The following is a 26,210-nucleotide window of genomic DNA, read 5'->3' on the forward strand; positions in this document are numbered from 1 at the left end:
AGCTCAACAAAACTTTAGAAATTAAATACATATGCTCAGAAATGCTAGAGAATTCTACCATTTAAGAACACTAATTCTGCAGTCTTTTCCAGAAAATAAAAGAGGAAAAACTTCCCAATTCACTTTATAATGCTGTTCATCATATTGGCAGTGATAGACACAGGATAAATGGAACACATGAATGGATCTGAGTGTTCTAGAGAAGATAGAAACAGACCCATTCAAATATGTTCAATTGACTTGACAAAGATGCAAAAGCAACTCAATGAAGGACAGATTTTCGACATATGGTGCTAGAGAATTGAACGTCCATAGGTTAAAAAATGAGATACTACCTCATTGTCATCAGGATAAAAGATCACAACAAAGTAACACGAGTTGACAAGGATATGGAAAAATTGGAACTTTATGCCATACTGTAGCAATAATTAGTCTTGGCATTTGATATTGCAAGTGCTTAACTTTGTCCTTAAGGAGCACCTTGCTTATTACAGGCCATTTTCTATCTGCAAAAAGCTTAAAATCAGACTGGGTGTTTTTTTGGAAAACTCTTCTTTTGGTTAAAATTGCATGGAGTCTGTAGACTTATTTGGTTAAGACATGAAAAAATTTTTTATGGGAGTAGTATGTTCCCCATTTATTTAGGTCTAAATTATTTAAATATCTTTCTTTTTTTTTAATTTTTTATTTATTTGTGATAGTCACAGAGAGAGAGAGAGAATGAGGCAGAGACACAGGCAGAGGGAGAAGCAGGCTCCATGCACCGGGAGCCCGACGTGGGATTCGATCCCGGGTCTCCAGGATCGCGCCCTGGGCCAAAGGCAGGCGCTAAACCGCTGCGCCACCCAGGGATCCCTTTAAATATCTTTCAATAAGGTTTTACAATCTTCTAAAATCTCTACTTTTAGATTTACAAGAACCTGTTTTTGTTATTCAATGTTCCTATATTACATATTTTATGTAAAAATTTTATTGCTGTATATATAACTGTAAGTAACTTTTGCTAGACTATTCTTAATATTATTTCAATAATTTTTATGTAGATTGAATTTTCCACAAAGGCTAACCTATGATAATTTTGTTTCTTCTAATTATTCCTTTTACTTATTTCTGAATGTGTTAAGACTCTGTACAATGTGGGTGAGAGTGTAATAAGCAACCATATGTTGTTTCTAATTTTTAAAAGGGTGTTTTAGATCTTTTTTATTAATTGGTATGTTTTCTGTGGTTTCTTTGTAAACAGAGTTTATCAATTAAGGAAGTTCTATTCTTAGCTTGCTAGGAGTTTTATCACAAACAGATATTGAATATTATTAAACTTTTTTCCTGTATCAATTCAGATAACCAAATAATTTGTCTCCCTTCATCTGTTAAAGTGGTAAATTATATGAACAGATTTTCTAATGGCCTGACTTTGCATTCTGTAATACATTTAAGCTGGCTAAGATGTATTCTACTTTTTTATACCTCTTTGGCTTTGGTTTTTTAATTTTTGTTTTGGACTTTCTGTTGCTATGTTTGAGTGGACAGTAAAATTAAAGGCCATTTCCATTTTTTAAAAAGATTTTATTTATTTGAGAAAGAGACAGAGAGAGCACATGAGAAGGGGGAGGGACAAAGGGAGAAGGAGACTCTGCTGAGCAGGGAGCTCAACTGTAGGGCTCAAATCTAGGACCCTGGGATCATGACCTGAGCTGAAAGCAGTTGCTTAACCAACTGAGCCACCTTACAGGTCATTTTTATATTCTATCTGGTTTGGGTGCCAAGATTACACTAGCCTCACAAAATGAGCGGGAATGTATATTAGGTATTCCTGTGTAACAGATTACTCCAAGATGTAGTTGTCTAAACCAACAAACATTTTTTATCTAACAGCTTCTGTGTGTCAGGAACTAGCTGGGTGAGTTTCTCATGAGTTTAGTCAGGATGTCAACAGGAGCTGTAGAATCCACTTTCAAGGTGGTCCACTCACATGCTGTTGGCAGGAGGCCTCAGTGTCTCACCACAGAGGTATCTCCATTGGTTTGAATGTTCTCATGATAAGTAGCTGGTTTCTCCAAGAACAAGTAAACCAACAGAAAGAGTGAAAAAAAGCTGCAGTACCTTTTATGAACTATTTTCCTAAGTCTCACAGGTCATTTTTCGGTTACTGCTGTTAGAATTGCATAATTAGGCCCAGTCCATACACAAGATGAGGGAATTAGGCTTCCACCTCTTAGAGGGAAGAGCATAAGAATTTAAACATATTTTATAAAGACCATGGAGTATTCCTTCTTTTACTAATTTTTAAATTTGTTAAAGATTTTCTTTAGTATTTGGGTAGATTTCACTTATAAAACTATTGGTACTTTGTGTTTTATCTACAGGCAGTTTTTAAAGAACCCATTCAACTTCCTTAGTGGTTAAAGGGCAATCAGGTTTTCTATTACCAAAATAATTTAAAGGTCTCTTGGATTTATCCACTGCATTTAATTTTTAAAATATCAGACAGGGCAGCCCAGGTGGCTCAGCGGTTTAGCGCCGCCTTCAGTCCAGGGCCTGATCCTGGAGACCCGGGATCAAGTCCCACCCTGCATGGAGCCTGCTCCTCCCTCTGCCTGTGTGTCTCTGCCTCTCTCTCTCTGTGTCTCCCATGAATGAATAAAATCTTAAAAATAAATAAAAATAAATAAATAAATAAAATAAAATAAAATAAAATAAAATAAAATAAAATAAAATAAAATATACAGACATCAAGGTTACTCACAAATTCCCTTATTTAATCTCTGCTGCCTCACAATTATGTCTCATTTTTCATTCCTAATATTATTGACATCTACTTTTTTCTTGATTCGTCATTCCTGAGTCTTAACCATTTAACAAGATTTTTCAAAGAAACCAACTTAGATGTTCGTGATCCTATCATACCTTAGTTTTCTATTCACTTTCCTTTATTACTTCCTTCTTCCTATTTTCTTTGGGTTAACTGTTAATTTTTCATCTTAAACTGAAAGCTTGTTACCTCATTTTCAATTTTTCTCTTTTCCTACTGCAAACCAGTAGAGCTACAAATTTCTCTACCGAGTACCAGTTTGTTGCATCTATAAACTCTGACAGGGACGCCTGGGTGGCTCAGTTGTTGAGTGTCTGCCTTCAGCTCAGGGCATGATTCTGAGGTCCTGGGATCCAGTCCTGCATCGGGCTCCTCATGGGAAGCCTGCTTCTCCCTCTGCGTATATCTCTGCCCCTCTCTCTGTAATTCTCATGAATAAATAAATAAAATCATACAAAAAAAATTCTGACAGAAAATCCTTCCATTACCATCCAGTTTCTCAGCATTTTCTAATTTTCACCATGATTTCTCTTTTGAAGGTAATTTTTATTTATTTATTTTTAAAGATTTTATTTTTAAGTAACTCTATACCCAGCGCGGGGCTCGAACTTATGGCCCCAAGATCATGAGTCACACGGTCTACCAACTGAGCCAGGCAGGCACCCCTGAAGGTATTTTAAAAATTGTCAAATGTGTGCAAATATTCTCCTACTTTTTATTATGTTTTAAACCAAAAAAAAAAAAAAGAAAAGAAAGAAAAGAACTGTACACTCTTCACTAGATTCAACAGTTATTTGCCAATTTATTTTCTTCTTATATACTATAAATATATCTATGTGTGTATATAGATAAATATAGATATGTGTGTATAATACACAGTCATGTGTATTTTGCTGTACCAAATAAGCTGTAGACAGAAAACATTTGGACATAGTTTGACATGTATTTCCTAAATAACCACAATTCCATTATGTCACCTAAGAAAATTAACAATTTCACAATACAGCATACAGCCCACATTCACATTTTCCCTAATTATCACAAGAATGTCTTATGGAGCTTTTACCTCAGTACCAGATCAAATTCAAGTTCATGTATTTTAAGTGGCTTTTGTCTAGAACAGTCCTTCCACCTTTTTTCCCTAGGATATTCCCTTTTTGGAGTCCAGTACAGTTGACGTGAGAATCTCATGTACTCTGGGATTTGTTTGATAGTTTCCCCTTGATGTCATAAGTGAATGCATGGACTATTCTAAAGCAAATGCTTTATCTTTTCCGCTAAACATTTTAAGTTATAAGTCAGGATAGGATGCCTGGGCAGCTCAGCAGTTGAGCTTCTGCCTTTGGCTCAGGGCGTGATCCCAGAGGCCTATGATGGAGTCCCATATCGGGCTTCCTGCATGGAGCCTGCTTCTCCCTCTGCCTGTGTCTCTCCCTCTCTCTCTCTCTCTCTCTCTCTCTCTGTGTGTGTGTGCTCTCATGAATGAAGAAATAATAAAAAAAAAAGAAGTTATAAGTCAATATCTATATAACTTGAGCACCAGTTGTGTCTGAATACACAATAACTGAATTGCATGACATGTAAGATCTGATTTATAACTTTAACACAAATTGAATGATATGTATAATTGTTTTTTGTGGCAAAGTATTCAAGAAGCATGAATGCTAAATATCTCATGTAAAAGATAGTAATCAATATTCTTTTACTCAACCAAACCAACTTGTCATAGTTTTCTTTCATCTTTATTATTTCTCCAGCAATGAGCCAACATAAACATCTACTACATATTAGCAACAGCATTAAGAGTTTAATCTTCACATTCAATCTTTCACATATTAAGAGATCCAATATTCTATCTCTTGCGTTCTTCCCTTATAACTTACACTTATGACTGAGACTTAATCTTATCTTTTCCTATACCTTCCCTTAAAAGAGCAGTCCTAAGGAATTCTTCAACAATTCACTTACTACTGACTATTCCACATTACCAGGTTCTTAGGTTTTAAATCCAAGAAAAACCGAAAAAACACAGTATCCTTGGTTTGCAAAGAGTCCATTTGGAAAACCAGAGATGGGGTAATGCACTGCCAGGCTGATTACCTCAGAGACTGGAGAAGGAAAAAAAAAAAAAACAGTAAACTTCGTTCATGGATATATAGCATCTGGCCCTCCAGAGGTGAGGATGACAAAGTACAGCTATTCTTTAGTGGAGAAGGAAGCAGAGACCCAACTTAAACGGCATGTGCAGTAAGCAATAAGAAAACTCCAATCAACTCCATCCAAAACCAATAAATAAATAAATAAATAAAAATAAAGCAAACTACTAAAACTCTTTAGATAATAATGATGTTGTGCACTGAACAACAACATTGTTGTTGAAGTACCAATACACGGTACTTCATATACACTGCTTACAAAATGAAGTACAAAGGAATACAAATCTAGAAGAGGAATCAAAATTTAAATCTAGATTTATCTTATTACAAGCTTATACTCTATTTACTGAAACCAGTGAACAGAAAGAACTGCACAGAGCTAATAATGTACATTAAAACAGTGAATAAGCAAATGTAAATGAGTGAAGGAATTCAGTTCAGATAAAAAAAAAATCAGTGAGCAAAATGTTAGTGGAAGAAAAATATTGTATTGACAAAATACTGGCATTAATACCTTTCTGAAGTTTATTATAAAAAGCTAAAATATATGAGTTCCTCAGCGACTAACTGGCAATACCACAATATTTGCTTTTATTTTTTTCTTTTTTTTCTTTTTATTTTTTTTTACAATTTTTTAAAATTTTTATTTATTTTTGATAGTCACAGAGAGAGAGAGAGAGAGAGAGAGAGAGAGGCAGAGACATAGGCAGAGGGAGAAGCAGGCCCCATGCACTGGGAGCCCGACGTGGTATTCGATCCCGGGTCTCCAGGATCGCGCCCTGGGCCAAAGGCAGGCGCTAAACCGCTGCGCCACCCAGGGATCCCAGCTTTTATTTCTTTCTTTAGTCAGTTCCGTGTCTTGTATATTGAAGCTCCAATATATGGTACAAATACATATTTGGAATATTACGTCTTCTTTTTGAATTGGCTTTGATCATCATGAAATGTTTCCCTTTATCACTGGTAATACACTTTGTCTGATATTAAAACTACTCCAGCTTTCTCATGATCAGCATTGGTGTACTGCATCTTTTTCCTTCCTTTTACATTTGGTCTGTAGCTTTATACTTAAAGTACACCTTCTGTAGAGTTTTTGATGCAGTCTTTCATTTTTATCCAGTCTGAAAAATCTCTGACTTGTAACTTGTAGTATTTAGCCCATTTACATTTAATGTAAGTACTAATATGGTTGGATTTGCTTCAACTAGTATTTTTTTAGTATTCCGTTTTATTGCTTTTTAGCCACACCACTTTGTTTAGTGATTGCTTTAGAGATTTGCAAGAGACCCTTAATCTATAACAGTGTACTTTCAGTTAATATTATCTTTTCATCTTACAACAATGGAATTCAATTTATCTTTCCACTATCCTAGGTTATTGTGTCATATTTTTTACTTGTACATATTATAAACCCACAATACATTAACATTTTTTCAGAGGCAATAGTCTTTATAAAAAATAAGAAATGTCATTTATATTTACCAATACAAAGACCAATTCTCACTCTCTTTATTCCTTTATTCAGAGCTGAGTTTCTGACTTGTACATTTCCTTTAGACTGAAGAACTTAAGTATTATTTGTAGTGAAGTCTAATGGTGAGGAATTCCCATAGATTCTGTTCAAATAAAAACGTATTTATTTTGTTTCCATTGCTGAGATATTTTTGATGGATTTATAACTTCAGGTTGATACCTTTTTTCTTTTAGCACTTTATTTTTTTTAATTTTTAAAATTATTTTTATTTATGATAGTCACAGAGAGAGAGAGAGAGGCAGAGACACAGGCAGAGGGAGAAGCAGGCTCCATGCACTGGGAGCCCGACGTGGGATTTGATCCCGGGTCTCCAGGATCACGCCCTGGGCCAAAGGCAGGCGCCAAACCGCTGCGCCACCCAGGGATCCCTCTTTTAGCACTTTATAAAAGATATTCCACTGTCTTCTAGTCTCTATTATTTCTGATGAAAAGTGAGTGTTCATTCCTATTATTTTTCCCTTATGTACAATACAATGTGTCTTTCCCCCCTCTAGCTGCTTTTAAGATAATCTCTTTGTTTGGTTTTCAGCAATTTCACTTGATGTGTTAGTATGGTTTTCTTTGTTTATTGTGCCTGGAGTTTATTGACTTCTGCATTCCATGAAATTTATTGTCCATATTTTAATCAAAATTGGAAATCTTTCAACTGTCATATCTTTAAATATTTTTTGCTGCAATCTCTCTTCTCTTTCTGAGACTCATTTTACACGTATGTTCTACCATTCAATATTGACATAGATCTCTGAGGTTTGTTCTTTTTTTCTCATCTGGGTTCAGTTTACTGGGTTCTTTTTTTCTCGTCTGGGTTCAGTTTTCTTCTGGCAGTTTCTTATTTGCCATTAAACAACATATCCTGTGAATTTTTTCATTTCAGGTATTGAATTTTTCTGTTCTATATTTTCCATTTGATTTTTGTTTAGCTTCCTACCTTTTTTTTCCACTTTTTCTTTAAGATGTATTTATTTGAGAGTGAGAGACTGAGCACAAGTGGGGGGAGGGGCAGAGAAAATTTCAAGCAGACTCCCTGCTGAGCACGGAGCCTTGGACTGATCTCACAATCCTGAGATCATGACTTGAGCTGAAATCAAGAGTTGAATGTTTAATCGACTGACCCACCCAGGCACTCCTAGATTTCCATTTCTGTTTTGATTCCCTATCTGGGCATGGATCATGCCCATCTTTTCCTTTAAATATTTAAATGTATTTATCAGAGACCATTTAAAATATCTGCCAACTTTCTCCACATTTTTATCCTTTGACTTTGTTCCAATTATTTTTTCCTCTAGAGATAAGCTGCATTTTCCCACTTCTTCCTGTGTCTAGTAATTTTTACATAACTGGAAATTGTTGGTACTACATTGAATGTTTGGAGTGCTAAGTGTGTTCTGGCATGAAGTTAATTTATGGGCAGCTCAACCTGATACTATTAAGGGTTAGTTTTAGACTGTTAGGATGGGTCTAAAATAGCTCTTACTCTATAGATAGAGTAACCTTAGTCCTAAAATATAAGTCTTTCTGGGGTCTCAACTAATCCTCAAGGGGCTCAACTAGCTCCTTCCAACTTGACTGGCTGAAATTCTCTGTGACCTCTAAGCATCTCTTCTTGACATACAGGCCCCAGTAGCTGTTCTCTGGAATGAGACCCATCCTGCATATGTGGAGTTCAATGTTCAGCCAAAGAATCCAACAACTCTGTGCAGATTTCCGAAGCTCCTTCTTGAAACAACTCCCTCCTTTCTAGTACCCAGCCTCACAAATTCCAGCTGGTTCAGCAGCCATGCACTCCAATCCCTGTTTTCTCCACTACACTAAAACTCTGATCTCTCTTTGGCTCTCCATACTTGAACTTCAGTTTGGAAAGCCAGCATGAGCTCACCTCTTAGGTTTTCTGTCTCTCAAGGATCACTGTTGTATGCTTTGCTATCTAATGCTAAGAAAACCTCAATTGCTACATATATTTTATTCAGCTTTATGGTTGCTTATAGAGAGGGGATAAGTTCAATACCTATTGCTCCATTATGGCAGGACCTGGAAGCTAAGATGTATCAAAGTTAATTTTTAAGTACCTTTTAAGATTATTTTAACATATACTCATTAAAAAAAATTGAGGAAAAAAAAAAAAAACCAAGACCATATCCAACAAAGAACTTCTGATAAATTCTGGTGTATTTTCTTCTAGTTACATTCATACATTTGTACATATACATGTGTATGAGATCTTTTTAAAATTAGGGTGAAACTACTTATTTATTTTGCTACTTCCTTTTAACATTGCATGGTGGGCATTTTCCAAATTCATTATACATTGACAATAGAATCTTCTTATGGCTATATTAATAAAATTTTGATAATAATTTTAAAATAAGCATTCTCTTACTGTTGAAACTTTAGATCCTACCATTATAAATGAAGGCTTTGTCTTCAAATATCCACATGACTCACTCTATAATTCAAGTTTTTATTCAAATATTACCTTGGTGAGGGTTCCCTGACCAACCTATTCAAAACTGTAATCCTCTTCCTGACATACAACTCCCTCTTTTCCTGCTTTGCTTTTCTTCTGAAAATTTACCATTATGTCACATAGTATATATGTTTTTAATTTATTGCTTATTATGTCTCTCTCCAAAACAATACAGATGTTATGAAAACAGATCTTTTTATTTTATTTTATTGAGATTTTATTTATTTATTCATGAGAGACACAGAGAGAGAGGCAGAGACATAGGCAGAGGGAGAAGCAGGCTCCCCAAGAGGAGCCTGATGTGGGACTTGATCCTGGATCCCGGGATGATGCCCTAAGCCAAAGGCAGACAGACCATTCAACCCCTGAGCCACCCAGGTGTCCTGAAAACAGATCTTTTTAATTAATTTGTTTACTGCTACAACCCCAGAGTTCTAAAAGAATACTTGCCTAATATTAAGTACTTTATTAGTTGAATAAATGAATAATTATAATGAATGAATATTAAAGAAAAGGACACTATATAACATGATTTAAGTGAGGCAAAAACAATAAATTTCTTATAAGAAAAAAGAATCAAAAGAAATATGTATGTTTCACACAGATGGTGGAAGTTATTTTGTTTTTTAAGTTTTCTAAAATGAGTATCCTTTGCTTTTATGATGTAAAAAATCATTTTAAAAACATAGTACATTAAGATTATATATCAAATAAGAAAAGCATATGGGTAAAATAGACTAAAACATCTTTCTACTAGTGATTCAAACTGTGACAAATCATTATTTAAAATCAACATAAGACTATAAATATTTGCTAACATAGCATTATGGGAGATACAAAGATGAATAAGACATGGTTGCTGCCCATCAGGGGCTCAACATCTACTGGGAAAGACACACACAGTAGAAAATACAGTATGTGCAAACTATGGTAATTGCTATACTGGAAGTACAAGGTAAAATGTGGTAAAAAACACTGAAGAGCACATGGTAAACTGAAGTGCCTAATTATGGTCTTGAAATCTATCTCTGAATATGCAAAGAGAAGAGGGAAGCATTACTGCTAAATGGTAAAGCCAAAGCCAAGGAAAAGAGATGGAAAACTATACACTAGACCTTTAACAGAACATCAAATGCTCCAAAATACCTGTCAGTCAAGGGGTGCAAGGCAGGCATATCCTTCATGGATGGGCAAATAAACTAAACATGTGATATAGCTGGACCTAATACAAGTAAGATGTGGTGGGCCACATAGTAAAATGGAACAAGTTGAAGGCATTCACACCATAATTTTTGTAAAATTTTGTGAAGCACTGTGCAAATCCATGGGAAAGACACTGTATGTAAGAGAAAGGAGGGAAGAGAAGCTGGAAAGTCAAGCTAGAAATGATAAGGAAGTATTTAGATTTAATCAGTAGACAATTTTAAAAGAAATATTTTTAAAAGCTTCTTATTTCAGAAAAATACATAAAACTTTTGAAAATCACCCATATTACCAATCCCAACATTATTGAAAAGCAAGATTTTGGTATGTTTTTATTCCACTCTCTTTTTCTACAATTGGGGTTGTATGTGCATGTGTGTGCGTGACTGTGTGAAATTATGTGACTATTCTGTGATTTTTTCCTCTCACATTCTACCAAAATAATTTATTTATATAATGACATGCTCTCTTTAAAAAATTTTAATGGCAACATAACCGTGAAAATTTTATTCTCTTCTGATTTTTCCTTTAATTTGGAATTATAGGTATAGGTAAAAAGAGTTTAATACCTAAAAGTGTTTTTGTTTTTCATTTTAAGTAGTAAAATCTTGTTTGTTTTGAGATGTTTTCTACTACTTCTAAAAGAAAAAAATCTCCCACTCTACAATAAGTTCATTTCTAGTCTGTTCTAGGTTTGTTGTTTTGTTTTATTTTTAAATCATCCCGGTTTTACTTCACTGAACCATTTACTCATCTGTAATTGTTCTGATGACCTGCTGTTGAGTTCAGGCTCTAAATTTATTCTTTCTGTCTTTCAAACAGCTAAGCAATTGCATTAATATAATTTCCTAAGTAATCCTCCCACTGGTTAGTATCATTTATTTGTATTAAAATTCATATACAACTTGATTATGATTCTAAGTTTTAGGAAAAGAATATGAATGTCAGTAACAAACAAGATTTCATCATTAAAGATTACCAAATGTTAACAGTTTTGTACTTGGAACTCAAGGAATGAGATATAATCCCAAAAAGCCAAAAATATAAGTCCAAGATATAAAATTCTGTTTTGTTTTTTCATCTCCCACAATCACTCCAAAGCCTAGTTATTTCTTTAAGTCCTCACAAAGATTAAACACATGTAACCTCAGCTATATAATCAAGTAGCAAACACACTGTAGCACTGACATCCCAAAACAATTTCCTATAAAACTGATTCCTCTGGCTGGGTTTTGATTCTAGTCTTTCACAGTTCATTGCCTTCATCCAGGAGAACAATTTTCTAAGCAACATCTAAGTTATTCACACTGCGCTGTCAAGGCTGGAATACACATTCCAATTTACTTTAAAAAAATGATTTTAAACAATGATGGAGAACTCATTTGCTTACTTAAATAAAACAAGATATAAGTTGTACTTCTATCGAAATGGATTGAAACTTTATTGTATTCGTAACATTTTACATCTCACTTCAGGAGTTAGGAATACCAAATTGTCCTTTTCGCTTCATTCCTCTCCATCTTCAACTGGTTGGAATTATACCCGGAGACCAAGGCAAGCAAGCAAGCAGCCTAGCACAACCCTTTCCTTCTGTGAAACTTGCCTGCTGACTCACACCTTTCCTACAGTATTAAATGATTTTACGTAATCTTTTTCATAGCAAATGCTCATTACATCTCTTCTTAAAACCACCTCATTAGGCTTTCAAATAACCTGATAAATATAAAGCTGACAACTTCTAAGATTCCAAATGTGGAAAAGGCAGAGATAAAATTGTAATGCATTACAGGTAGATTTTCTGTTTCTGTTCTGGGGAGAGAAAAGTGGGAGTTAGAGAAAAAGGTAAAAGGTAGAAAGGATAAGAATAAGAGAAAACAACAGAAAAAGAGGGGTGTAGAAAAAATTCAGGAAGACAAACTAAAAGATTCTGAATTATCTGCTACAAACGCCTTGTATTCTATTAACATGAGCGCTGTGAGGAAATACTTCTCTTCAAAATTTCTCGGTTATCTCATGTCTTGTTCTAGACTAGCTGATCCACATTGAATACAAGCTTAAAGAAGTAGGTGTAACAACTAATAAAGACAGTCCGCCTAGAATAATGACTAGAAGGAGAGGTGAGAAAGTGGTGATTAACTATAAAGATTAAGAGGAAGTACAGGTATAGGCATACAACATTAGATATCCTAGGGAAACACCTAGGGAAGGACAGAAAGTAAGGAATAGCTTTAGGGTCACAAACAGATGCTACATGCCCACTTCAGAGGAAGAACTGGAAGGGAAAAAGACAAAGTGATAAAAAGAACTGAGAAAGAAAACTGGGACTTAAATAGGCTAGAAGCAAAGATGGAACAAGAAAGTAATACAGAGAGAAAACTATAAATACTTAGACTTCGTTAAGATGTGTCATTTACCACAACAAAAATGTGACGCTGATGTAATCTAACCACTAGTATTCAGAGTTTTCTTTATCGTGATGATATAATTTATATAAATAAATTTTTCCATATACTGTGTGTCCCTCCAGAAAGGAAGAACATAAACACAAAAGAACAGGGGCACCCAACAGAGATGAGAGTGGAAGTGATAAACCACCAACCAAAGAACACAAAGGAGCTTTCTTTCTGTCTGGAGGTTCTTCATATCCATTTTAACATAGGAGAAACTTTTTGAAGTTCTCTGTGTTTTGTTTTTTAAAAACTTCAAAAATCTCCTAGGAGCAAGAAATAGTGAATAAAAACTCTCCAAGAAAACAAAAGTGATCAGAAAGATTTTTTTAAAGATCTAAGATGGACATAAAAGCATAAGTATTTAGTTAATATTGAATTCTCTGGAAACAGCTTTCAAGAAAGAAATCACATGACCCAAAATTAAGCCTTAAGGATCATAGGTAGGTGCACAGGTTGTCAATATGCCAGACTTCCCTCATACTTTATTTTCAACAAGAAATTAGGCTATACTAATATGATATGTCATAATTTCCAGAGGTTAAAAATAAAAAAGTATGGCATCAACACCACAAAGTCGCTTTTTCTCCTTCTCTATGTTACCAGTGAAATATTATAAAGAATTTTAACAAATCTCTAGTAAGCGCACTGAACACATCTTTTCAACAAAGTATATACAACATATACCAGTAAAACCCACCACACTGGAAGAAAAGGATATAGTGGAGTTTCAGAAAAATGCTTTATAGTTCAAGCTAAAAAGCACTCAACAATTTGAGATTATACATACTAATTTAAGTTCTGATAGGATTTCTATTTGGTAATGCTATCTATATTAATAAATTACACATTCAAAAAGGTCATCTATAAGCAAAAATTTACAATAAGCCATCTTTTATACTGTTGAAAATGGTGTATAGAGAAAAGATTTTTAATGGTAAACTAGTTTGCTATTTTTATTCATAACTTCTACTATACTTAGTAACTTAAACACTACACGAGGGGGTGGACACTGTTACATAGGAGGAAGAACAGCAGGAAAAACTACACCAGATCCACAACTGACATCTAAAAATTGATACTTCCTGAGTTAGCTCATACGTTCATGCATACACATTCTGCACTAGGGATATATCTCTAAGTGAGAGACATACAATTCCAGTCTTTGTGGTGCTGATATTCCAACAGAGGAGGCTATAAAATTATACAGTTATTTTATTAGAATTGTATAGTAACAAGAATTAGAACCTAGGAGGAGAGTGATTAAGTTTACCTAAGGTAAAGGTTCAGGGAAGACTCTTAGATCATCTATTCCAAATGCCTGGTACTTTATTACATTCTGATAGACATATTTAGTCTCTTTGATGGCAAATCTTTCAGATTTTAGTAACAGCACTTATGATAGTATACTTAATATGCAAGTATGTCCTTCTAATCAGAGAGCCTAATAAATTACATAATTTTTTGTTATTATCACAGCTCTGCTTAGTGGTAACAGTTACGTTTATGATTACAAAAGTATACTCTTTTAGGGGTCCCTGGGTGGCTCAGTGGTTTAGCGCCTGCCTTCGGCCCAGATCCCATGGTCCTGGAGTCCTGGGATCAAGTCCCACATTGGGCCTGCTTCTCCCTCTGCCTGTGTCTCTGCCTGCCTCTGCCTGCCTCTCTCTCTCTCTGTGTGTCTCTCATGAATAAATAAATAAAATCTTAAAAAAAAAAAGTACTCTTTAAAATCTTTTGGAAAATAGAGAAAAGTGTAAAGAAAATGAAATCACTCATAGCTAACTGCAACACTCTGAGACCACCACTTACCAATATTTAAAATACTTAATCTTTTAAAAGAACACTCACACACCCTGGTGTAAAATGTCAGTGACCTGACATAACCTAGTCTCCTTGTTTACAGTCCCTGCCCTTCTATACTCTCTTCTCCACAAAGCAACCCAGTGAGTTTTATTAAAACATCAGTAAGGTTGTATCGCTCCTCTGCTCAGAACCTTCCAATGGCTACCCCCTTACACCCAGAATAAGAGTCTAAGTTTTAGTGCTTACTAGACCTGCAAGGACCTACATAAATCTGCCCCTCCTTTACTTCTGACCTCACTGCCACACTCCAGCACACTCTCCACACTCTGGCTACTCGGCCTCCTTGCTTCAGCCTTCTCACCTTTGCATTTGCTGTTCCCTCTCTGCCTGGATAACTCTTGTCTCAAATATCATCATGGTCTCCTCTGTCACAGTACAGTAATACAGTAATAAGAAGTAATCATAGTAACAGACTGTGTGGTCAAGTGAAAAATTTCTTTGAATTTATTGTGGTTAAAAGTAACAGCCAACATTTATCAAGTTTTTACCATGTGCCAGATTCTACACCAAGTGTTTTATATGTTATCTCATTTAATCTTCACCACAAACCTTACAAGGTAAGCACTATTACTATTTCCATTCTACTAATAAAGGAAACAATTTTTAAAAGTTATGTGACCTAGGGGATACCTGGGTGGCTCAGCGGTTTAGTGCCTGCCTTCGGCCCAGGGCGTGATCCTGGAGTCCCAGGATCAAGTCCCACATCAAACTCCCTGCATGGAGCCTGCTTCTCCCTCTGCCTGCGTCTCCACCTCCCTCTCTCTCTGTTTCTCATGAATAAATAAATAAAATCTAAAAAAAAAAAAAAAGAAGAAAAAAAGTTATGTGACCTGTGTAGCAAACGTAGGCAACTAATTTCACTGTAATGACTTACACCACTACAGTAGTGGACTCTTTGTGATTCGTTTTTACTTTAAAATTGTTAAAGTTTTTTTTTTTAAATAAAAGTCATTCTAGGTTTTATGCTTGGCAGAGAAATTTTCTAAGTATCTTACAAAAATTAATTTAGGCAAGTATAAATATCTCACTGGTTGAAAATATGTTACAGAAAATAGTAACAGCTAACATGTCATGCTCTATAATTACAAATACATACAGTTGAAATGTCAGAGAATAGTTAAGTACCATAGGAAGACTCAAATATTTGACCAGTTATGTGAAGCTTAACGCAGTACCGAGACAAATTTTTTTTTTTAAAGCAGTAAGCATCTAAATAGAAGAAAGCTTTTCGACATATCTAAAGACTGGCCCACAGAGGATAAAGGCAAGAAAAGGCCACAGAGAAAAAGTATTGAGCAATTACAACTTCATCTTTTGAGTTTCTACAAATCCCCATTCTATTGTCTCATTAACATTAAAACAAAAACATTATTTTAATGGCTCCTACTGCCTTCGAACTTTCAGGATTATGATTAAATAACCTTTCCACTTCTAATCACTCCAGTCAGTATAATTCACTTTTCAATTGCTTTTTTTGTTTTTAAGATTTTTATTTATTTATTCATGAGAAACAGAGAAAGAGGCAGAGACACAGGCAGAGGGAGAAGCAGGCTCCCTGCAGGGAGCCCGATATGGGACTTGATCCCAAAACCCCAGGATCATGACCTGAGCAGAAGGCAGACACACTCAACACTGAGCCATCCATCCATCCAGGTGCCTTTTCAACTGCTTTTAAAAAAAATGAAATCACAGTAATGATTGCACAACTTCAAAAATATACTAAAAACCACTGAATTATATCCTTAAAGCAGGTAAACTTGGGATCCCTGGGTGGTGCAGCGGTTTGGCGCCTGCCTTTGGCCCAGGGCACGATCCTGGAGACCCGGGATCGAATCCCACATCGGGCTCCCGGTGCATGGAGCCTGCTTCTCCCTCTGCCTATGTCTCTGCCTCTCTCTCTCTCTCTCTCTCTCTGTGACTATCATAAATAAATTTAAAAAATTAAAAAAAAAATTAAAGCAGGTAAACTTAATGGTATGTAAATTATCTCATTAAAAGTGCTTTAAAAAGGACAAACATTATATGGTCTCATTCATTTGGGGAATCTAAAAAGTAGTGAAAGGGATTATAGGGGAAAGGAGAGAAAATGAGTGGGAAATATCAGAGAGAGTGACAGAACATGAGACTCCTAACTCTGGGAAACGAACAAGGGGTAGTGGAAGGGGAGGTGGGTGGAGGGATGGGGTGACTGGATGATGGGCACTGAGGGGGGCACTTGATGGGATGAGCACAGGATGATATGCTATATGTTGGCAAATCGAACTCCAATAAAAAAAATATCCAAAAAAAAGTGCTTAAAAAATCAGAATGTACACAAGAAATGGTCAGTTGTAAAATGACTTGTAAAATTTATTCTAACAGAGGAAATTAAATAGTTTACACAGAAAACTGGACATAAAACATGGCCATTTTTGAGGATGTGGAGAAAAAGGAACCCGTGTGCTCTGTTGGTGTGAATGCAAACTGGTGCAGCCATTCTGGAGGTTCCTCAAAACATTAAAAATAAACCTACCTACAATCCAGCAATCACACTAATGGGTATCTATCCAAAGAATACAAAAACACACTCATTCAAAGGCATACATGTACCCCTATTGTTTACAACAGCATTATCTACAATAGCCAACATATGGAAGCAGCCCAAGTGTCCACTGATTGATGAACCGGCAAAGAAGATGTGATGTATATAAAATGGAATATTATTCAGCCATAAAAAAGAATGAAATCTGGTCATTTGCAATGACATGGATAGAGCTAGAGAGTCTTATGCTAAGTGAAGTTAAGTCACAGAAAGACAGATACCATATGATTTCACCTGTATGTAGAATTTAAGAAACAAAGCAAGCAAAGGAGGAGACCGACAAACACAAACCAAGAAACAGACTCTTAATTATTTGAGAAAAAAATGATGGTTACCAGAGGGGAGGTAGGTAGAGGGACAGGTAAAATAGGTAATGGGGATTAAAGAGTGCACTTGTGGTATGAGTACTGGGTGATGTATGACATTGTTCAATCACTGTATTTTATACCTAAAGCTAATTATTCCTATGTATATTAACTAGCCAGAATTAAAATAAAAACCTTAAAAACCCCACAAAAACATGGCCATTTTCCCTTGAGTTCTTTATAATTTAAGTATCTCATCATTTACTGGCAACTTCTAAGTTCTCAAATTTAGTGTTACAACATATTGATGAAGCATGTTACAAATAACTCATTACTAAATAATAAAAGTACCAAAGTGTAAAGGGACTTGTAGACGAGTTGTCTTGGGTTTTTTTTTCCAACTTTTAGAAACCATTTATTTTCCATCAACCTTATTTCCATTTTGTTTCTCCTTCTGGAAGAGCTTAAAACCACTCAGTGGTTGTTCCTACACATGTAACGGCTTGAGCAGCAGAAACTGCAGACCTGTTTTCAGCGGTAGCTGAGTGTTCTAGTCTTTGGTAGAGAACTGCAGAACAGGGCATCTGCATGCCTATAGACCAGTCTGTGACTTCAGGTTGAGTTGCAGTGAATTCAGGACCTGGAGCAGTCCATTTACCCTGAAATTCCTCCTTGGTTATAGCTTTTTCAGCAGTGGCCTGCTCTTCCTTTTCAATCTCTTCAGGATCTCTGTAGAAGTAGAGATCAGGGACAACCTCCCATGGGTGTTCACAGGAAATGGTGCCACACACGTGCAAAACTTCTGAGGCCAACATCCACCACATCAGACCCACTGAGTGAGCTCCCTTGTTGTTGCAAGAGATGGCGATGCCCATGGAGCACAGAGGAATCTGTGTCAGAGCAATGGTAGGCAGGTTAACATAAGATGCCTCTGTGAGAGTAACCACCAGAAGTCTCAGCTTGCAGAAGGCTGCCTGGAGCTTGTTGGTGAAGGTTCCAGAGTGAAGTGGCCAGCAATAGGAATGGCTCCAGTGGCAGCAGCAAACTTCAGCACAGCTAACTGGCCAGTATTCCCAATGATATGACACAGACAAAGCTGGGTTTTCAGTGGCAACAATGGCATGAGCTGTCTGCAGAAGCTTCTCCCAGGTTCTCTTCAGATTTATATTGTAGATGCCATAATTTTTCCTTTTGTAGATGTACTGTTTCATTTGGAAGTCAAGGTTGGTGCCACATAAGTGGGTTCCTACTGCAACGAATTTAAGAATGTCCTCCTCCTTCATTTGTAGGCTATCTTGAAAGTTTCCCTCTAAGTTATGAGGGGAACTCAGATTAATACTGGAGCCTTCTTTGGGTAGAGCAAAAGGCAGTTGTTTTGGTTTTTTAATCTACTATTAAAGTCTCTTTTAATTGGTGTATTTTGGACATGCACACTTGAAGTGATTATTGACATAGCTGAATTTGTATGTACCATATTTTAAATATTTACTCTTCATTGCTCTTTTTCTTTGTTCTTTTTTTTTTTTTTTTTTGTCTTCTCTATATCTGCTTTCTCTGGTTTTATCTGAACATCTTATATGACTCGATTTTCTCTATTCTTTTAGCATATCAATTACACTTCCTTTTAAAATCTTTTTAGTGGTTACTGCAGGGTTTGCAATATACCTTTATGACTAATCCAAGTCCATTTTTAAGACAACTATACTACTTCAGTTATTACAAGTATTTAAGAGGATTCCCAATTCCTCCCTCCTGTTTCTTAACATTGCTGTCATTCATTTCACTTATTCATAAGCTATAATCACCAAATACATCACTTTTGAACTATTATCTGTTAGATCAATTAAATAGAAGAAAAATAAAAGATTTCATCTTCATTTATTTTTTTCTCCTTCACGTAGATTTAAGTTTCTGACCTAGACCATTTTCTCTCTCTTTGAAGAACTTTTAACATCTTTGTAAAGCCAGTCTACTAGTTAAAAACTCTTTCAATTTTTGTCTGAGAAAATTTTTACTTCTCCTTCACTTCTGAAGGATGATTTCACTAGATACAGAATTCTAGGCTGGTGATTTCTTCTTTCAACTCTAAATACTTTAGTCTCTCCTTTCTTGCTTGGTTTCTGAATAGAAGTCTGAGATAACTGGGGATGCCTGGGTGGCTCAGCAGTTGAGCATCTGCTGGGCATGATCCTGGGGTCTGGGATAGAGTCCCACATCGGACTCCTTGCTGGGAACCTGCTTCTGCCCCTGTCTGTGTCTCTGCCTCTCTCTTTATGTGTCTATCATAAATAATAAATAAATAAAATCTTAAAAAAAAAAAAAAGTCTGAGATAATTGTTTTCTTGTTCCTTTATAGGTAAGGTGGTTATTTCCCTGGGGCTTCTTTCAAGATTTTATCCTTGTCTTTGATTTTCTGCAGATCGAATGTAATGTGTGTAGGAGTAGATCTTTTTGTTGTTCTTATTTGTCCTACTTGGTATCTATGAGCTTTCTCGATTTTGGAGTCTTTAATTTTGGAAAATTCTTAGCTATTATACTTCAAATACTCCTGGTTCCTTTCTCTCTTCCCCTTGTTACATCCCAATTATGCATATGTTGCACTTTTATAAATGTCCCACAGTTCTTGGTTACTCTGGTTCCATCTCTCACTTTTTTTCTCTTTGCATTTTAGTTGTGGAAATTTCTATTGATATATCTTCATGTTCACTGATTCTTTCCTCAGTCATGACCAGTCTACTAATGGGCCCAACAAAGGCATTCGTCATTTGTTACAGTGTTTTTTACTTCTAGCATTTCCTTTGGACTATTTCTTAGAGCTTCCATCTTTCTATTCACATTACCCATCCATTTCTACAAGACATCTATTTTTTCCATTAGAGCTCTTAGCATATTAAGCATAATTTTAAATCCACAGCGTGATTCCAAAATCTATGTCATATCTGAGTCTGGTTCTTATGCTTCATTTACCTCTTCAGATTGTGGGATTTTTTTGCCTGTAAACATGCCTTATAATCTTTTGATGAAAGCGAGATATTACAAAGAGGAAGGAAGGAAGGAAGGAAGGAAGGAAGGAAGGAAGGAAGGAAGGAAGGAAGGGAAGAGAGAGAGAAAGAGAGAAAGAGAGAAAGAGAGAAAGAGAGAAAGAAAGAAAGAAAGAAAGAAAGAAAGAAAGAAAGAGGAAGAAAGAAAGAGGAAGAAAGAAAGAGAGATAATGTTGGGTAAAAGGAACTGAGGTAGACAGACCTTTAGTGTGAGTTTTATGTTTATTGACTGGGAGTTAGGCTTGTTTGTTTGCTGTAGCAACAATGTCTAAGGCTAAAATTTTCTCCAATGTCTATCTTTTTGTCTCCCATGTTCACTTTGGGAATCCCTGAAGACTCTTTTTAAATAAGGTGTGAGGCTTACACTTGTTTTAGATGCAATCCTGTTATACAGGAGTCCTACTGACATGGTGCTAAAATTGGAGAGAGGCATGTCCTCTATTGTCCTATGATTAGGTCTCAGTCTTTTAGTGAGCTTAATTCCCTTCCCCCGAAGGGAGCCAAGAAGGCTTTCCTAGAGCCCCTGTTGGTTAGGTTCTGGTAAAATCCTTTCCCTTGAAATAGGCTTTGTCAAAGAGAACAGAGAGCTCTGGGTATATTTCAAAATGATTACTTTTCTCTTCTTCCCTACCTGCCCCTCCCTGCAAACTCCTGAAATCCTCCACAATCCACAGGCAGTAAAAGATTTTTCTCTGATCCTCACAAGAAGAACCTGGTAGGGTTACTGGAAGTGAGACTCAGGTAAGACACACACCCCCCAACCCCCAAGACTCGGCCTCCATGGTTTTCAACTCTCAAGCTAGCCCACTCAGAGCCTCCAGCAATTCATTCACTAAACTTAAAGGTGTTCCTACCTATAGTGGCTTCAGCTGTGGGGCTTCTACTCCGGGCTTTTGCCATTTGTAAGCTTTGATTCTCTGTATCTAATTGTCTCCAGTTTTTCAGGCAGCAGGTTGCCCTGAGACCTCAATTCTCACATCAGAAGCAGTAAGTCAGTATACTTTATTATCATCATCATAAGAGCTAAGATAAGACTATCCCTAGAATATAACTCTTTCTTGTTTGCATTCTAATATACTTTATACATAATCCTGGGGTTACCTAAGGGAGAATTATAAGACAATTAATATCAAGCAGGTGACTATCTTCCACTGTTTGTCAATAAAATGGAGTGAAGATCGAGAACCATTATTGTATTCTGCAAATAGTTTGGGATATAGAGGTCCACAAACTGCTGCCGAAGGGCCATCCTGGCAGTAATGGAACAAATCCAGCCATTCATTCTTTATATACATACATACATATATATTCTTTCTGTGGCTACTTTCTTGATAACAATGGTAGAGTAAAGTAGTTCCAACAGAGGCCCTATGTCCTACAAAGCCAAAAGAATTTACCATCTGGCCCTTCAAAGTAGAAGCTTGCTGGCCCTAGGTTATATATCCCATGCTGTCTTGCACCTGTGATATCTGGTATTTTGTGTATGTCTGTCTGTCTTTTTTAATTGTTGATCAGGGCTGAGTGCAATGATGATTATGCACTGTCTTTAATTTTTATTCATCAATTCATTTAATATACAATTGATGAAAGTAAAGAACTCAGTTTAGTGAAAATCTTTTGCAACACAGTGTAAATAATGCTGTAACAATTACATTCAAATACTAAAAAATTAAAATAAAGAAGTTATTGACTCTAGCTGGGGTACTCAAGGGTCAAGAACACTAAAATACTGCCATAGAAGACTGTGGCTTACTATTGTTTAGCAGAAAATATATCCTCTAAGTAAGGGATTCTCAAACTTCAGTATTAGAATCACCTTAAGGACTAGTAAAACAAAGACTGCTGGTTATACCCCCAGAGTTTCTATTACAGTAAATCTAAGGTGGAGCCCCAAAATTTACATTTCCAACAAGTTCTAAGGTAATACTAATATGATGCCAGTAGAGAACTACTCACTGCTCTAACATACCAAATAGCATCATATAAATACATTTTTAAAGCTGAAAGGGTCTTTTAAAAACTAGTTGTTTGGGGAAGCCTGGGTGGCTCAGTGGTTGAGCGTCTGCCTTTGGCTCATGGCGTGATAAGTCCCACATCTGGCATGGAGCCTGCTTCTCCCTCTGCCTGTGCCTCTGCCTCTCTCTCTGTATGTCTCTCATGAATAAATAAATAAAATCTTTTTAAAAAATAATAAATAAATAAAAACTAGTTTTACCTCTCTGAAAAAAAAAAAAAAGAATATCAGACTAAAAAAAACAAAAAGTCTTTATGTCAGACAAATAGAAAGGTCGAACAGACTGTCACCTGTTTTATGAACCTGAAACACTTTGGACCTTCAGAATTGCTTTCCTATTTTGTTCATTCCCTTGTTACCTCCTCAATCAATCCACCTCCCTCAGTTATCTGCCCTGACAGGTTTCCTTTGCTGTCTTCACACTTTAGCCATGACTGAACAAGTTACCTTAGCCTTGGGTCTTGGCCCCTAAAATCAGTAGGGCAAACCCTCCACCAGAAACAAATTTAAAAGAAGCTATCTCCAGGTCAATGTTAAGGGGTTCTTCAAAATTCCAACTCTATCTCTTGGGAAATAGGCTGGAACACAGATAACTGATGAGCTCACAAAACCCTAGCTAAATACTCCTAGCTAAATACTCCTATACTCATTCATAAAAGGTTACCAAACTATGTAGGAGTCATTTGTGCATTATTTTTAAAATGACACACACACAAAAAAAATAAAAATAAAAAAATAAAATGAAGGACACAATGGCTCTCACTTGGGGCATAAATTATTTTTTAATCCAGATATAGAGTAAAAAACATTTGATTAGTATTCCTAAAACTCTAAATAAATGATTACTTCAGCTTCACCAATGAATGCAATTTAAAAAAATCAATTGCTGTAAGTCCTCTATTCTGTAAAATGCAGCACAAGTTTAATAACTTATTTGGGGAGAAAATTACCACATCAAATATATCAAATACAGAAACATTAATAAGCAGGAAAAAATCAAGTATCTCTAAGAATGCAGTAGACAAAAATAGTATTCACTAGCACTTACTGCTAGACAAGAAATAGAAAGATGCAAAAGGTGTTGCCCCTAGCTTCAAAGAACTTATTGTCTATTAGAACACCATAGGACAAAAATGAAAGTGATTAAGTGTTTAATTGTAAGACATGCCTATACAGTTAAAGATCAAGAAAAGGCCAACGTAGACTAGAGTAGCTAAAAAATATTTTATAGTACAATAATATGAGCTATGACTTCAAAAATGGTTAAAACTTAATTAAGCAGGATTTGGATACAGAGTAGTAGAGATTCCAGAAAAGATATAAAGTAAGAATAAAAGGAGCACCACAAAATAGAAGGTAGACACTGAAGTGCTTACCTGACAGGAGTTCAACACTGGTGGACAGAAAGAAATCGGGTTTGACTGATTGTATGGGGCTAGATAATACAGGCCTTTGAAACCTCACAGAAATCTTTAGATCCGATACGGTGGGCAAGGTGAAACTATTATAGGTTATTTAAAGAAGACTACATGGAAAAGGACATATTTGAAGACTTATTTTGGCAGCAATATACAACACAGTTCAGTGAGGGGAAAGGCCAGGAGCAGAGAGCAACTATGGTGCCACTGTAATAATCCAGGAACGAGATGGTAAAGCACTGAACTATGGTCCTGGCAGTGGAAATGTAGGGAAGAGGAAGGAACTTAAGTGACACTGCAAACTTGGCAACTTGTTAAAATATTAGGCATAGGGATAAGAAAAAAATCAAATAAGAAGCCAATACTGCTAGCCTGATGGAATGAAGGAACAGGTGCCATCTACTACCAACAGGTGCCATCTACTACCCACAGAAGTAGAATAGCTAGAAATGAAAGCCAACTGAGGTTGGCTTAGAAGAGGATTACTGTGGCAAGACACTATGGCATAGAAGAAGGATTACTGTGAAAATGCCAAGTTTACAATGACAGTTGGTAGCTACCTGTACTCTAGCAAACGAATAAGCAGATGTCATTAGATTTGTCTGGTCAGCCCATCTATTTCTGACTTTAGCAAAGAAGTGAACAGAGAAAAAAAAAAAAAAGGATGGTTGAAAAGTGTCTGGATATTCAAAATTAAAGTGCATCTACAAGAAAGCAGCAGGAAAAATAAAATGTTAATCAGAAATAAGATCCACAAAAATAAGAATCTTGCATCTTTGCCCATGGAATCCTCAATGCCTGGCAGAGTAGCTGACACAAAGGCAGCTCTCAAAAAGGAATGAATGAGAATTGCCAACTGCAGAGGAATCACGGTAACAAGAAGAGTTGAAGACATAATGAAAGATAAAAATTGAAAAAAGGCCACTAAGTTGGCAAGAAGAACAGGAAGCCAGACTGCAAGAGTCAAAAAGGACAAGAGAAGAGAGATTTAGCAGAGTCGGGGTGGTGAGCTGATGGACAGATGGCAGCTAAAAGGAAGTGCAGCAGAGTAGACAAAGCATTATTTCACTTGTTTGGATTTTTCTAAACTAAAGATAATGCTTGCTCATTCAAGAAAATTTTGAGAATATAATAAGGGAGGGGGGGAGGAGCATACATTGTTTCTACCACCGAAGTGCAAAACCAATTAACACTTTTAGAATGTATGTTCACTTATTCCACCATATATACAAGTGGGCTTACATATCACACAATAAGATAATAAATGAGAGACTAGAGGGGAGGGAAAGGGGTAAGGAAAATAGTAAAACGAGGGGTGAGATCAACTAGCAATAGTTACCATGTTTCTTAAATCTCTTCTTAGTGGTCAAAAAAAATAGCACTTTTCTGCTTTATTTTTTATTATCGAATAAAGATTTTTGCATTGTTAACTGTATTATTATTCTTATAAAATGAGTATTTACATTCTTCATTCACTTACCTAATGACTTTTTTTCTTAGACTACGAATGAGCTCTTTAGGTCACTGAAAGATCAACTCTGTTTTACTGCAAAAACTTTTCTCCAAGTTGTTTGCTGCTGCTTTAAGGAAGTCATAAGCATGTATAAAGTCACAGGAAAAGCAGCCTGTAGAAAAGAACAGTTTGATGATGCTGACAGAAAAGGTATGTATTAGAACAAATTCCCTAAATATATGGAAAGGGATGGATCCAAAGGGGAAAATAAACTTCATCCAATAATGGGAAAGTACACAGATATAGATGCTAAGACATAGCCAAAGTATGGGTCAAGTGAGGTATATGAGGAACCCCCTCATATAGTAATATTCTAATCCTCTTCATGAAGTGGCCATTATTCAAAGACAATCAACTCATGGTACACAGCCACCTTCTAAAACTAACAGCAGTTCCTGGTCCTCTGGTTCTCTATTATTATTTTATATCTTCTATCTTTGTATTTCATTGAGAGAATTGTGATTGGTGGAAACCCCACTCCCCAACCAAGCAAATTTTGATCTAACCTATCTTCCCCTAATTATTCTCATTACTGGCAAGGCTTATTGTCATCAACAATTATGAATCTAATTCCTGCTAGTGGGAATAGAGATTTGCCAGTAAGCATATCATTAGGTGTATTTGGATCAACAGCCTATCCCTTGATTTTTGTTAAGGTCACAATACTGAATTTTGCCAATAAGAATATTATATCCTACTGAATCCCTCTCTCATCTAACTCTCTATTTTTTAATACCACTGATTATACCATATCACTGCATTTAACAAAATCTTACTTTTGTTAAATTCTACTGATGATGCATGCAACTACTACACAAGGAGGGAATGTTTTAAATGGAGAGTGGTGTTCATTACT

The 26,210-nt window shown here is 35.9% G+C and overlaps 1 protein-coding gene and 1 pseudogene across 3 annotated transcripts in view; both read right to left on the minus strand.

Moving 5' to 3' along the window:
- The window catches only part of RFX7 (regulatory factor X7), a 132,771-nt gene that overhangs the window by 98,004 nt on the left and 8,557 nt on the right, over window positions 1-26,210 (minus strand). Inside the window, exon 2 of one of the 3 annotated variants that reach the window (XM_077881194.1) lies at window positions 25,322-25,466. The exons of the other annotated variants lie outside the window; for them this stretch is intronic. The gene's annotated coding sequence lies outside the window, so the exon portion shown is untranslated. The remainder of the gene's footprint in view (window positions 1-25,321; window positions 25,467-26,210) is intronic. 3 annotated transcript variants of the gene reach the window in all.
- Window positions 17,600-21,658, minus strand: LOC144302827 (small ribosomal subunit protein uS2 pseudogene; annotated as a pseudogene).

This window comes from Canis aureus, chromosome 32 (genome assembly GCF_053574225.1).
Source record: "Canis aureus isolate CA01 chromosome 32, VMU_Caureus_v.1.0, whole genome shotgun sequence".
NCBI lineage: Eukaryota > Metazoa > Chordata > Mammalia > Carnivora > Canidae > Canis > Canis aureus.